The sequence below is a fragment of the Condylostylus longicornis genome, unplaced genomic scaffold (assembly GCF_029603195.1).
Source record: "Condylostylus longicornis isolate FDR11 unplaced genomic scaffold, ASM2960319v2 ptg000055l, whole genome shotgun sequence".
In the NCBI taxonomy this organism is placed as follows: Eukaryota; Metazoa; Arthropoda; class Insecta; order Diptera; family Dolichopodidae; genus Condylostylus; species Condylostylus longicornis.
Genome location: NW_026578024.1, coordinates 846,038 through 858,943, shown reverse-complemented (window position 1 = coordinate 858,943; position 12,906 = coordinate 846,038). Strand labels below are relative to the sequence as shown.

The 12,906-nt window shown below is 32.4% G+C and overlaps 1 protein-coding gene across 9 annotated transcripts in view; it reads right to left on the bottom strand.

Moving 5' to 3' along the window:
* The window catches only part of LOC129612070 (tyrosine-protein kinase Fer), a 52,834-nt gene that overhangs the window by 22,394 nt on the left and 17,534 nt on the right, over nucleotides 1-12,906 (bottom strand). The window lies entirely within an intron of this gene.

The following is a 12,906-nucleotide window of genomic DNA, read 5'->3' as shown; positions in this document are numbered from 1 at the left end:
ACATAGAGAACAGACTTAGGTTTGCTAGGGGGACATTCGGAAGACTGTGGGCGGTTTGGAAGCAGCGTCACTTAGCAAGGGGCACAAAAATAAGAATCTTCGACGCGTGCGTCAAATCGGTACTCCTGTACGGCAGCGAAACATGGTTAGTAAAGAAGAGCTATGTAGGTAAGGTGCAGACCTCCGCGGAATATTCTGGCCGAGAACTATAAGCAATAAGGATCTCTGGGAACTAACGGGGCAGGAACCAGTATACGCCCAGATCAGAAGAAGAAAATGGGGCTGCATAGGCCACATATTTTGGAGGCCAGTAAGCAGCATTTCACGAAGGACCCTTGAATGGAATCCGCAGGAAAAGAGGAGAGTAGGCAGACCCAAAGAAACATGGCGCACATCAGTAGAAAAAGAGGTGAGGGGCGCCCGTAAAACATGATCCAAAATAAAAAAAATGGCGCAGAACAGAGTCAGCTGGCAAAGCTTTGTAGATGATCTATGCTCTCAAAGGGAGCAGAAAAGGAAAAATAAATTTAGCTTTGTTTGTAAGTACACATTGAACTTTGACATCTTTCCTTTAATTTTTTCTTTCTTTTCCTCGAAAAGGCTTCTATTTACTTGTTGTTAAGTATAACCCTTTTCTTTATTTTAATTCTTGTTTTAGTTTTTCATTGTTTATATTCGTATTTAATGGAGTATTATTGCTAATAAGTTTTATTTTGTATAATTTTTAAATTTAATTTTTAAGTCAAAAATTTGTTCTGTCTAAAAAATATATATCTTTTTATGCATTCTTTAATTTTAAGCTAACTAAAATGTTTGAGCCAAACATAAATAAATAAATAAATAAATAAATAAATAAATAAATTATATACATAATTAGAATTATTTCCTTTAGATATTTTTATTAAATTGCGCATTTTACTATTTAAAATTATTTTATTAAAGACCAAAAAGGAATTTGGAGAGAATCGGCCGAATTCGGGAAGATGAGAGATTGGAGGAGGAGAAGCCCAGCTACAGATGGGCGAAAAGTATAGTAGAGAAGAGGGAAATCGAGCTGGAAGTGGCCAAGATAAGGCAAAAGTCCAGAGGATTCACCTCGGGAAGCCAAGAGGCCGCGACAAGTCAACAGACCGTCAGGCGTGACCACACCAAAGCTTTTCTCTACGACATTTAGCAAGATCCTAAATGGCCATCTAATCATTACTGTGGTAGACCAGACACAAGATGATGGCAGGATCTCGGCGGAAAATTGAAGAAAAGTCAGCTGATGACAAACCTTCCCTAAGTAATGCAGAAAAATCCTGGACCGCACCCTTCATGCAGAAACCACGGTTGGCATCAGGGGTACGTTAAGCTTATAGCGTGTACGGACAAGAGATCAGTCGCTCTGTGCACGAAGGCGATTAAAAGGATAAGCGATATCTGGCCGAGAGCTAGACTCGCGGTTTACAAGGGATTACATTCCCAGCAGACCGCGAGCTCGCTCGTGGATTACGGCAGAGGTATCCAACATCGAGACTGTCCAAGAGATGATAAGGCTAGGCAACCCCAACCTGCTAACATCTAATTGGGGTTGCTAAATTAGAAGACAAAAAGGGCGACTACAGACAGCCCTCGATAATACTAAATAAAGAATCGCTGGCGCCCTTGGAAAAACAGGGTTTTGTCATAAACTACGGCTTTGGTTCGATTTCACTTAAAGTGTATTGAACAGACACGAAGCCGGAGATGTACCTCAACCTGAAAGGGGCCCTGCTGGATCTTTACCGGAGTGACCAAGAGGCAGAAACTATTTGGAGTGTGAAGTCATCGTAGCCTCTGACAACAACTGGACAAGGTCTTTTGCAGAGTCTGTCTCTGCGCTGATGGCCACTCATTTCACAGCAGCTCGGGGGCAGACGGCCGAAAAAAGAATCAAGGCAACCGTCGAATCGTGCACGACGGTGGTCCTACTGGGCAGGATTATCAGGGCGCGTTTTGGGTGTCAGTGTGTCGCACGCTTTGTTGTGAGAGGCACCACTCAGGGGGCATGCTCTTGCCTCTTCTTTGGAATCTCGTCGTAAATACAATTTTGCGACGCCTGGAGGAGGAGGGCTTCAAGGTGGTCGATTACGCTGATGACCTGGTGGTGGCCGTCTCTGTCAAGCACCTACATATGTACATGCATTAAATGGGCTAATTCAAAGAGCATTAAATCTAATCTGCGACTGGGGTACCGAAAGCGAGTTAGCAAAGAACACTCAGAAAACAGAACTGGTCATTTACACCAGGAAGTATAGGGTGCCGAAATGCTTTTCCACCTTATGCTGGTGGACGTTCTGGCGCGGTAGCTGGCGGCAGTGGCTTGGGTCACTCGACCATAGTTCGGGCTGGGGAATATATATAACTGGTCGGATCGAATATGCCTCTCCTGCCATTTCATTTACGAAAAGATTTCGCACTTCGGTCCCGCCTAGGCAAACCTGGCGGGAGGAAGGCAACCCATGGCGCAGATCCATTCATTTCTATTAATTAAGGTGAGGGTCTACTCCAGGCAGCTTAACGTGGAGATTTCCTTTCGTCTGCCAGACCACTGCAGCGTCTTCCAGCTGGAAGTGGTTGCAATAGGCGAAGTTATGCCCTGCCTAATCGTCAACGTGATATCCTGCGGGGATATCAGTATCTTCACCGACAACCAGGAAGCAATAAGGGCGTTGGATTCAGAAACATCTGCTACTAGAACGGTCCGAGACTGCAAGCTTCTTCTCTTCTCAACGAGTTGAAGTTGAGAAGTACGACCATGGGATGCCTCTGAGTACTACACAACGCGGCAGTTGAGCAAACCAATCAAAGATAGGCGAACGGAACCACGTGCAACGCAACCAGAGAACTGTGGTCAAGACTGGATCTGCGTCGCACCAGGGATCTGATGTCCCTCCACAGGAGGGACATTGGATCTGTGATAGAGGTCATAAAGGGCTATTGTCTTATTGGCGAACACACCAGAAGGATGGGCCGGCCTACGAACGATCTCTGTGGGGGCTGCCGTGACAAGGAGCAGGAGAAAACGGTGGCCCACCTCCATTGCTCATGTCCGTCTTTGGCTGGGAGGAGGCGGAGATTCCTCGGGTCATTTTTCTTTATGCGAATTACGGAATTTTCTAAAAAGCTCGGGCTGGTTATCGTGAAGGAGGGGATTTTGCTGATCCGGCAGTATCACAACGTGCGTTACTGTCCTATGTGTACCTTGCAGTAGCCGCGTTGACCTAACCTAACCTAACTATAAAGGAATTTATTAAACAGCATAAAGACATTTCGAAGAATAAACTGAAGCGAATAATTTTCATCATTCAAAATTGGCACATTTTTAAGGTGACGAGTTAAAATGATCGTAACATTGGTTAGAATTTATTCTTCTTAATTTTATAAGTAGGGGAAAAACATAAAAGATACTAATAATCAAACAGCCAGCAATTTTAGAGCACAATTAATTTTAACGCTCAAAGTTCTAAACATTTTTTGCTAACGCAAAAGCATAAAAAGTATGCTTTGTATTGCTTAATACAAAATTTAGCGTTCAAATATTTTAATTTAAATAGACCTTCATGCAATTATGCAGTAAAATACGACCAGTTTTTGAACAAGTTTTAAGTACAAAAGTAAGAGAAATGCATGCCAATTTTTAAAGAAGTTGCAAAAAAAAAGTGCTACTCTTTTTTTATATTGTAATACTCGTATATATATAGACAAAATGAAAATCTGAACTCGAAAATCTAATATTTCAACATTTGTTGAATAAAAAGAATTTGAAAACAATCTCTTTTTTAGTAAAGCCTTAGAGAATGTTCCCGGTAATTTTTTGAATATCCTAGGAAAATAAAAATTTCTAAAAATAGAAAATCAACAATAAAATTTCTTAAATAATTGTGAAAAAATGAGAGTGAGAAATAAAAATTTAATGTCCAGGCCTTAGCGAGTGCTAAATTAAACGTTTCTACTTTTTTGTGTTTGTTACTGCTTCTCCCATTAATAATCAGAAAGCAATTCGAAGAGTTCGTTCCACTTTAATTTTTATATCAATGTATGTTGTGTATCTACATATGTTGATACTATTTATTTACATACAATACATAAATATGAATATACATACACCAATAATTATACATTTACATTCAGTACGTAAACTAAAAACCACTTCCAATCTTAACTTGTTGTACATCTTTTAAAAAGAGACTTTCATAACCCATTATAACCGCGGCATATTTATTTTTTTTTTTGTTTTTTTTTTCTACTTACGAACAGATAAATCAGAATTTGTTGTAGGTACAGGGCATTTAATAATAAAATTAAATGAAAAAAAAAAAAATTTCTCAGATCATACGTTAACATACTGTATAAACCACTTTCGGTGAAAATTTCTTAAAATTTTTACTGAAATAAATTTCTCCAGATATTTTAGAAAATCTTCATTCAAGCGAAGTCTATGACTGTTTTTGTTACTATTAGGTTAAAGTTTAAATTCATCTTTATTTATCCAAAAAAAAAAAAAAAAAAAATAAAAAAAATTACAAACATATAGTTTTAAAAAACAATGATTTAAAGTTTGTTCTCTTTTTTTCACGTTGACTCAAAATTAGCCACCATAAATCTTAACATTATTTGTGCATATTAGCAGTGGTAAGCATTATTGCTATTTTTGTACATACATTACATACGTATGTAGATTATGTAAATGTTATTCTGCTTTTGACACCTGCTATTAATATAATACAAGCTATATTAACCCTTTTATGAGTTCCTCTCACAGGTCTCTTTCTACGAATTATGAATCAGGTTACTTACGTAGATCTAAACGTAGACAGCTATCATAAATTTTATTCGGAGAGATTATTTCGAAGATTTTTTCTTTTTAAATTTTTGTTTAAAAAAAATGTATCTTATAAATTACTCGTAATATTTAATGTAAGTAAATTTTAGAAAGAAAATTTTTGTTGTAAAGGGAAGCTTTGAAAATATTTATGTAATTACTACTTAAAAATAAGAAAGTTTTTTGTTCGAAATTTTAGTGATATGTATTTCATTCAAAAGATGAAAATCTTTTACAGTTTTACATAGGTTATTGTTCGAATAAATAAACATATAATACCTCAAATAGCTTCTTTGGAGGATTTTAAATATTTTACATGTAAAGATAGTATACATACGTATGTACAGACATACATATTATGTACATTTTTACTTCATAAATATTGCTCTACGCAACCGGCACACTCTGTTTAGCAATTCAAAAATTGAACATATTCGATAAATTTTCTGGAACTTTTGAAGAAAACAAGGAAATTGTATCTACCGTCATTTTGAGGTTATAATGTTGGGCATCTTCCTTTTCTTATGTTAAACTGTTTTTTCTTTTTGCTATTTTTTTGAATTATTTCTTAGTTTCATAACTGGTCCCCGATTCTTGGAAATTAGTCTTAAGTTTTTTTCTATTTATTTTCTTTTTCTGTTATATTTTTTATTTTTTTAAAAGGCAAGAAACACCGCATCGACAAGCCATAAAAAGTAAATAAACAAAAGAAAGAAACAGAATGATCAAGCTATGCATTGAAATGTATGTATGGATAAATGTATGTACACAATGTATGTACGCTCATCAGCAGTGGCAAAGATCTTCTGATTGCATGTTTCACTTTTTATTATGCTTTTATTTTAATTTTTTTTAATCGTGTTTAATTTAAAATACATCTAATTCAATTTTTTTTAAATTAATACATACATAGATGTACTCTACATCTACAGTAAAATCCCAATTCATAAATGTGAATTTTGAATTTGAATAATTATATAAATTTATTAAAGTATGTTACACACCTATTCTTTTGCATAGAATAATATTCTAAGTTTTGAAAAAAAAAAAAATAAGTTTGAGAAAATCTTTTACATTATGTATATAGTAAATATGTGTACATACATATAAATCTGTATATACGCACTTAAGCACGCTTATAATAATAGTGTTATATAATAATAATAATAATAATAATAATAATAATAATAATAATAATAATAATAATAATAATAATAATAATAATAATAATAATAATAATAATAATAATAATAATAATAATAATAATAATAATAATAATAATAATAATAATAATAATAATAATAATAATAATAATAATAATAAAAATAATAATAATAATAATAATAATAACAATAATAATAATAGTAATAATAATAATAATAATAATAATAATAGTAATAATAATAATAATATTAACGAGAAAGAATAGATTTGATCTTGTCAACTCTGTGATACCCGTACGAATTTGTTATCCTATGTGCGAATAAATAGGCCATAACTGACTATGGGACAGAGTATGACTTTAAGTTGCCGTATTACCATATTAATTTATGCAAAATTTCAGTACTGTGTTTTTCAAAATACTGTGTGTGCCAAACTACTATTGAAGTTGTATGGCAGCTATCAGAAAGAGCCAAGAAATTTTAACGATTTTTTTCAAGCACATCGGCCCTACTAATATATTCGCTTGTGTGCAATATCAATATTACAGGTTTTGTAGTTCTTGAAATATAGTCAAATAACTTTTGAAGTTGTATGGCAGTTACCAGAAGGAGCCAAGAAATTTTAACGAATTTTTTCAAGCACATCGGCCCAACATATATACTTGTTTGTGTGAAATTTCAATATAATAGCTTTTATAGTTTTTGAGATATAGTAAAATAACTTTTGAAGTTGTATGGCAGGTACCAGAAGGAGCCAAGTAATTTCAACGACTTTTATAAAACACATTGGCCCTACTAATATATTCGTTTTTGTGAAATTTCAATACCACAGCTTTTATAGTTTCTGAGATATAGCCAATTAAATTTTGAAGTTGTATGGCAGCTACCCGAACCGGTACCCCGATCATGCCTAATTTAAATAGGGTTCTGGCACTTACTACAATAAATCATTTGTGAAAATTTGGTGAGCTTAGCTCAATTAGTTTTTGAGTTATCGCTAGGACGGGCGGACGGACGGACAAACAAAGCTAAATCAACTCAGAATTCGACGCTGATCAAAAACATACACTTGAGTCTATATCTAAGACCGTTATTTCTTAGCGTTACAAACGGTAAGGCAAATTTAGTATACCCTTCGAACATACGTTCGTATGGGTATAATAATTATAATAACAATAATAATAATAATAATAATAATAATAATAATAATAATAATAATAATAATAATAATAATAATAATAATGAGCCTTATTCTAGTTGTCGCGTCACTTACGTGACATTTGTCGTTGTCGTTGTCACATCATTTGAAATGTGGTATTCTAGTTGTCGAGTGACGTGACTGCGAGAAATAAACGAAAATGAAACGTTTCAAGTGAAATTGATACATTTTAAAAAGAAATTTTGGCGAGTAAAGTTCAAACTAAAAAAAAAAATTCGGTGTATATATTTATTTTTTTAAATACGAGGGAAATAAAAAATGTCGTCATTTGCATTATGGTTTATGGATTCATCAGACTCCGAGAGTGATGAAATTGAAAAAAAAACAACAATTAAGGATCAAAAGGTTTAAGATTAAGGACAGCTCTAATCCATTGGATTTGCCAAATGGAGTGTAAGATAATAATTTTTTCAAATACATTAGTTACAAACATTTTATTTTATTCACAGATTTATAAGCTATTACAGACTTTCAAACCATATATTATTTGGTTTAATTTATGTATAAAATTACAAAATTTATTATTTTTTATATTTTTATTAAATTGTTTTGTTTAAACTTACATTTTTGGTGTATCCATCTCGCTTGTCACTTGTTAAATACTTTTCGACAAGAAACGTTGTTTCACTACGACATGTGTCGCTCTACAACGACAACTGGAATATACCTGAAACACATTTTCCCGCTATTCCACGACACGTGTCACTTTAATCGCCATTTAGAATATCAAATTCAAGTCGTGGCGACAATTGTCGCTCTACTTCGACAACTAGAATAAGGCTCAATAATAATAATAATAATAATGGTAGCAGTAGTATTAATAATAATATTAAAAATAATAATAATAACAATATTAACAATAATAGGTATAATAACAAGAATAGCGAATGCTCTAATTTTATTCGGGGCCGTACTGCTAAAGACAAAATTCCTATTAACACATCTGTTGAACCCTTTTTCAATCCACTTTTACCACCTATAATCGTATGACGAGAAATCGTATGACGTAGAAACGGACGATAACGTTTACGTTCTATCGCGCTCTAGGAATCGCATTATGTATGACTATGTAAAACTTTTGCTTATCTATTTGCACAATACGGCTGAACATGTACACTATGGTGGCAAGACGAAATTCAGCTTAAAAGTTTTAATAAAGGGTGAGGGTCTTCCTGCGTATTATTCGCAGATTTTTTTAAGCGATATCGTCTCAGGAGGTAGAGACATTTCAAGACCACATAAGGAGTAAGTAGGCTGACTACCTGCAACGGATGAGAGAATCCAACTATAGGTTTTTTCGTCCCTCGTCTTCGTCCAATTGTTGTTTGAAATATTCAGAGATATTTAAAGTCATTCCAAAATAATTTGGTATCCGTTCACCCGCCGGATGGTGGAGGCATTCCAATTACTTCAAATTTTATTTTACTATCAAAGTGTTCAAGGACTTAGCACTAAAACCGATGCTGCGTTGCTCAATTCTTCCATAATGGACTGTTACATATTTGCTCTAACGGAAACATGGTTGACTCTTTCTATTGATAACCCTGAGTTATTTGGTCCAACTATTTCAGTATTTAGAAGAGACTGTTACAAGAATTCCAAGGAAGTTGGGGTACTTGTGGCACTTAAAAACTCATTCTGACATATATTCAAAATATTGTTCAATGTTTGTTTAAAATGAATACATTTGCAATTTTTAGTTGCCATGACAAAGTTTTCTGATGTAGAGATTTTAATCTTCTTAAAAAGCGTGAACGGCACATGACGAGAAAAAACTTTGTCTCAATAGACTGTGATGGTGAGTTGGAGTTACCTTTTGAATTCTTTTCACTTGATTACTTTCAGAAAACATTGTCAGTTTTGAAACACCAGTCTACGCAATTGGATTTGGTTTTTACTTCTGATTGGTATAATTGCGTACCAATCGTTCTGTCAAACCAGTTGACTCCTATCGTTCTCCGATTTCTTTTTTATATTGTATTGACAATCAACCATCTACAGACGAGCCTCTTCCTATTTGTTTGATTTTAATAGGGCTAATTTTACAATCTTGAATGATTTCTTTTCTACTAACGATTTTTCATCAGTATTTAATGTTAATGATATCGCGTCAATTACGAAAAAGTTTTATGAAATCATATTTGCTAGCTTTGAATTGTGTATTCCAACTATAAGGAATAAGGATTACGATTCTGTAACTCTGTGGTTTTCTGAGAAATTGAGAAGATTACGTAAAAAAACAAATTTTGGCGTAAACATCTTTCTTCTAGAAGTAATTATGGTAACTTTCAGCTTAAGTATGATCATTTCGAGGTAGCAGCTAAACAATATTAAAATGTATATTTTAAGAATTTCAGACGAAATTATACATAACCCCAAAACTTTTTGGAAATTTATTAATCATAAGAAGAAATGTGGCAACTATACAACTCTCTTGAAGTTAAATGGTTCTTCAAGTAATAATTCTAATGTTATTTCTAAATTTTTTCGTGACTTTTTTGCCGAATCGTACTCTTCTACTTCATTTTAAGTGAATTTGGATAATTTTCGACACATCAATAACTTTCCAAAACCCAACTTTTTCTAATTTGGCTATAAATCCGACTACATTTGAAATATACCTCCTTAATTTGGTTCTATCCCTTTTCCTGAGCCTGATTGTATTTCTGAGATAATTTTGAGTAGGTGCTGTTCTTCCTTAGCTCCGCTATCTTTTATTTTCATTAAGTCTTACTCCTTAGAAATTTCCCTTTCAATTGAAAGGAAATCTTTATTAGACCGATTGTAAAGAAGGGAAATAAAAGTGATGTGGTAAATTATCGTCCTATTGCTAAACTTTCGGTCATTCCAAAAGTATTTGAACTAATGATATATGATGGCATTTACTACCATTGCATTCCGTTTATTAGTAATTTTCAGAATGATTTTCTGAAAAAGAAATCAACGGTGACTAATCCGGTAGAAACTACCTCTATCTTTATAAATAACATGGAAGTTGGGTATCAGAAGTCTTTGACATTTCGCTCGATGACATAATTCTTTTGAAATTGGAGATTTTGTAAGTTCGGTTGACTCTTAACTTTGTGGAAGGAAATACAGCGTCGTTTTTCGTTCATCGGTATCATCACCGCTTGTGGCAAATTCTCAGGTTCCCCAGGACCCATTGCTCTTCGTAATTACTGTTAATGACGTTCTGACCGTTTTGAATTGCAGGGAAGTGTTAATTTATGCTGACGATATAAAAATTTTCAAGGAGATCTGTTCTTCAAATGGTGCAGTTTCTCTACAGAGTAATCTTAATAATTTATACAGTTGGTGGATTAGCTTGAAAATCAATCTCAGTAAATGCGCGCTAGTGTGTTTTCCACACAAAGATGGCCAATAATTTCAGTAAATACATTATATGGTCAAATTTTTAGTAAGGTTGATTCACTTAGGGACCTGGATGTTTTCTTCAATAATATGTTATCATTCGCCAATCACTACAACTACATAATTCGCAAGACAAGATCTGTGTTGAGATTTATAAAACACTAGTCAAAGAACTTAATGATTTTTACGTTTTGAAGTCACTGTATTCGTCTCTAGTTCGTTCCCAGCTAGAATATTCTTCCCTTTTATAATATTTATATTAACAGGACTGAGTCAATTCAAAAAATTTTTTAAAATTTGCGCTTCGTCACCTTTGTTGGGACCATTCCTTTTAAACTCACTTTGAACAAAAGACTTGGTGTCACGGATGTGATATTCATTTTTTATCTTATGAAATCTGATTTGATTTCTTCCGATATTTTTAATAGGATCGTTCATATATGATTTATATTAAAATTTTAGAATTTGTTTAATCTTTTATTTGATATAAAATTTTTAAAGTAAGTAAAAATTTGTAAATTGATTTAATATATTGTAATATGTTTTAGCTAAGCATGTAAAAAATAAAAATAATATATACAAGCATAGTTTAAAATGCGCACAAATGTACGTACATTTACTGATATGCATAAGTATTAACCTTTTACAGGTGCAATTCTTTATCGATTTATTTTTAAATCCAATTTGAACATTTTTACATTAAGTCGAGATATTATTTAAAAACTATTGAAAAAAATATAAGATAAGCATATTTTGATTTGTATACATAGAAATATGTAACTAAACGTATTATTTCTGCGTACATATAATATGTCTGTACATATCTATGTACATACATATAAATTAATATACTTATGTATTCTATAAATTACTTATTTTGTTTGTGTTATATAATTTGTAATATTCCGTATTATATAACTTTCAAACGAAAGTTTTTTCAGAATTATATAATTCTGAAGTTACAATGTATACATAATATGTATTTACTTACATTCTAATTAATGTATGTACAGAATTAATTTTTGGTGTAACTTTGTTCGGTTTCTGACTCTTAATTTGATTTTAAGTTGATTTGGTGGAAAATGTCTCAAGTATGTAATCTGAAGATTAAATATGTTTGGTATTTAAATTCAAATATTCCAGTATTTAAATTTACATTCCATTGTTGTAAAATGGAATGCGTTTTATCATCTCCGTACTGCGTAGTAACACGATATTCAGGGAGTATCAGATAAAGTAGTCGTAATTAATGCCGTGACAAACCAGGTAACATGGACAACCGCTCAATCGGAATTTTTTTCGCCCCTTTCTATATCAGTTGCTCAAAAATCTTCAGCCTCAAATCCAATAACTTTGTATTACGATACAAACTTGACTTACATCATTTGCGATGATAAAAGTCGTGAGTTGTGATTTGTAACACTTTAACAAAATTAAATTGTTTGCTTTTTTTTCTGAAACATCCCAAAAGTTGATCAATCATCAACAATCATAACTCATCAATCAATCATAACATCTAAGTTATGTAAATAATATGTAAGTTTTTTAAATTTACACACAGCCAAACAGACCGACATCCCTTTAAAAATAGTTTATTTACGCTTCCCTACAATGGAGAAATGCGCTTGTTTTCCATTATATGACCCAGGTATGTTTTGTATATATAAAATACATACATACATACAATCAATCCATTTGATATTCTTAATATCTATATATGTACATATGTAGTATGTTACATAAAAATATAAATTGGAAAACACTGGCTTTCAACATATTTCATTATGACTCAACCAAAATGGTTAGACGCCTTAAAAGTATACCGGAAACCGTAAGACCTGCACTGTTGCATTTTTTAATCAGAAATATATATCAATTGGATCTTTATTATCGAAATAACAAAATTTGATGTAAAAAACTGATTGCTTATAGTAGAGTAACAAATTAAAAATGATATGCGAACATACTTTTATATAGGAGTAGCATTATACCTACTTATGTTTAGTTATTAAAAATATTAAATATTATCTAACCTTGTTATTTTGATTTGTGAATTAAAAGAAATACTTAGAAATATTTACAAATAAAAAATAGTAAATCCAATTAAAAGTAGAAGAACCAAACACAAAAAATTCAATAAAAAATCTTAAAATTAATGAAATCACAAATGAGTGAAAACATAAAAATTATAAATCAAGGATATTAATTTTTTATTCAATAGTATTTTTCTGAAAGAATAAAAAAAACGAATAAGGGTAGAATTTAGTTCAAATTGGTATTATAAATCTCTCAAAATAAGTTAAACG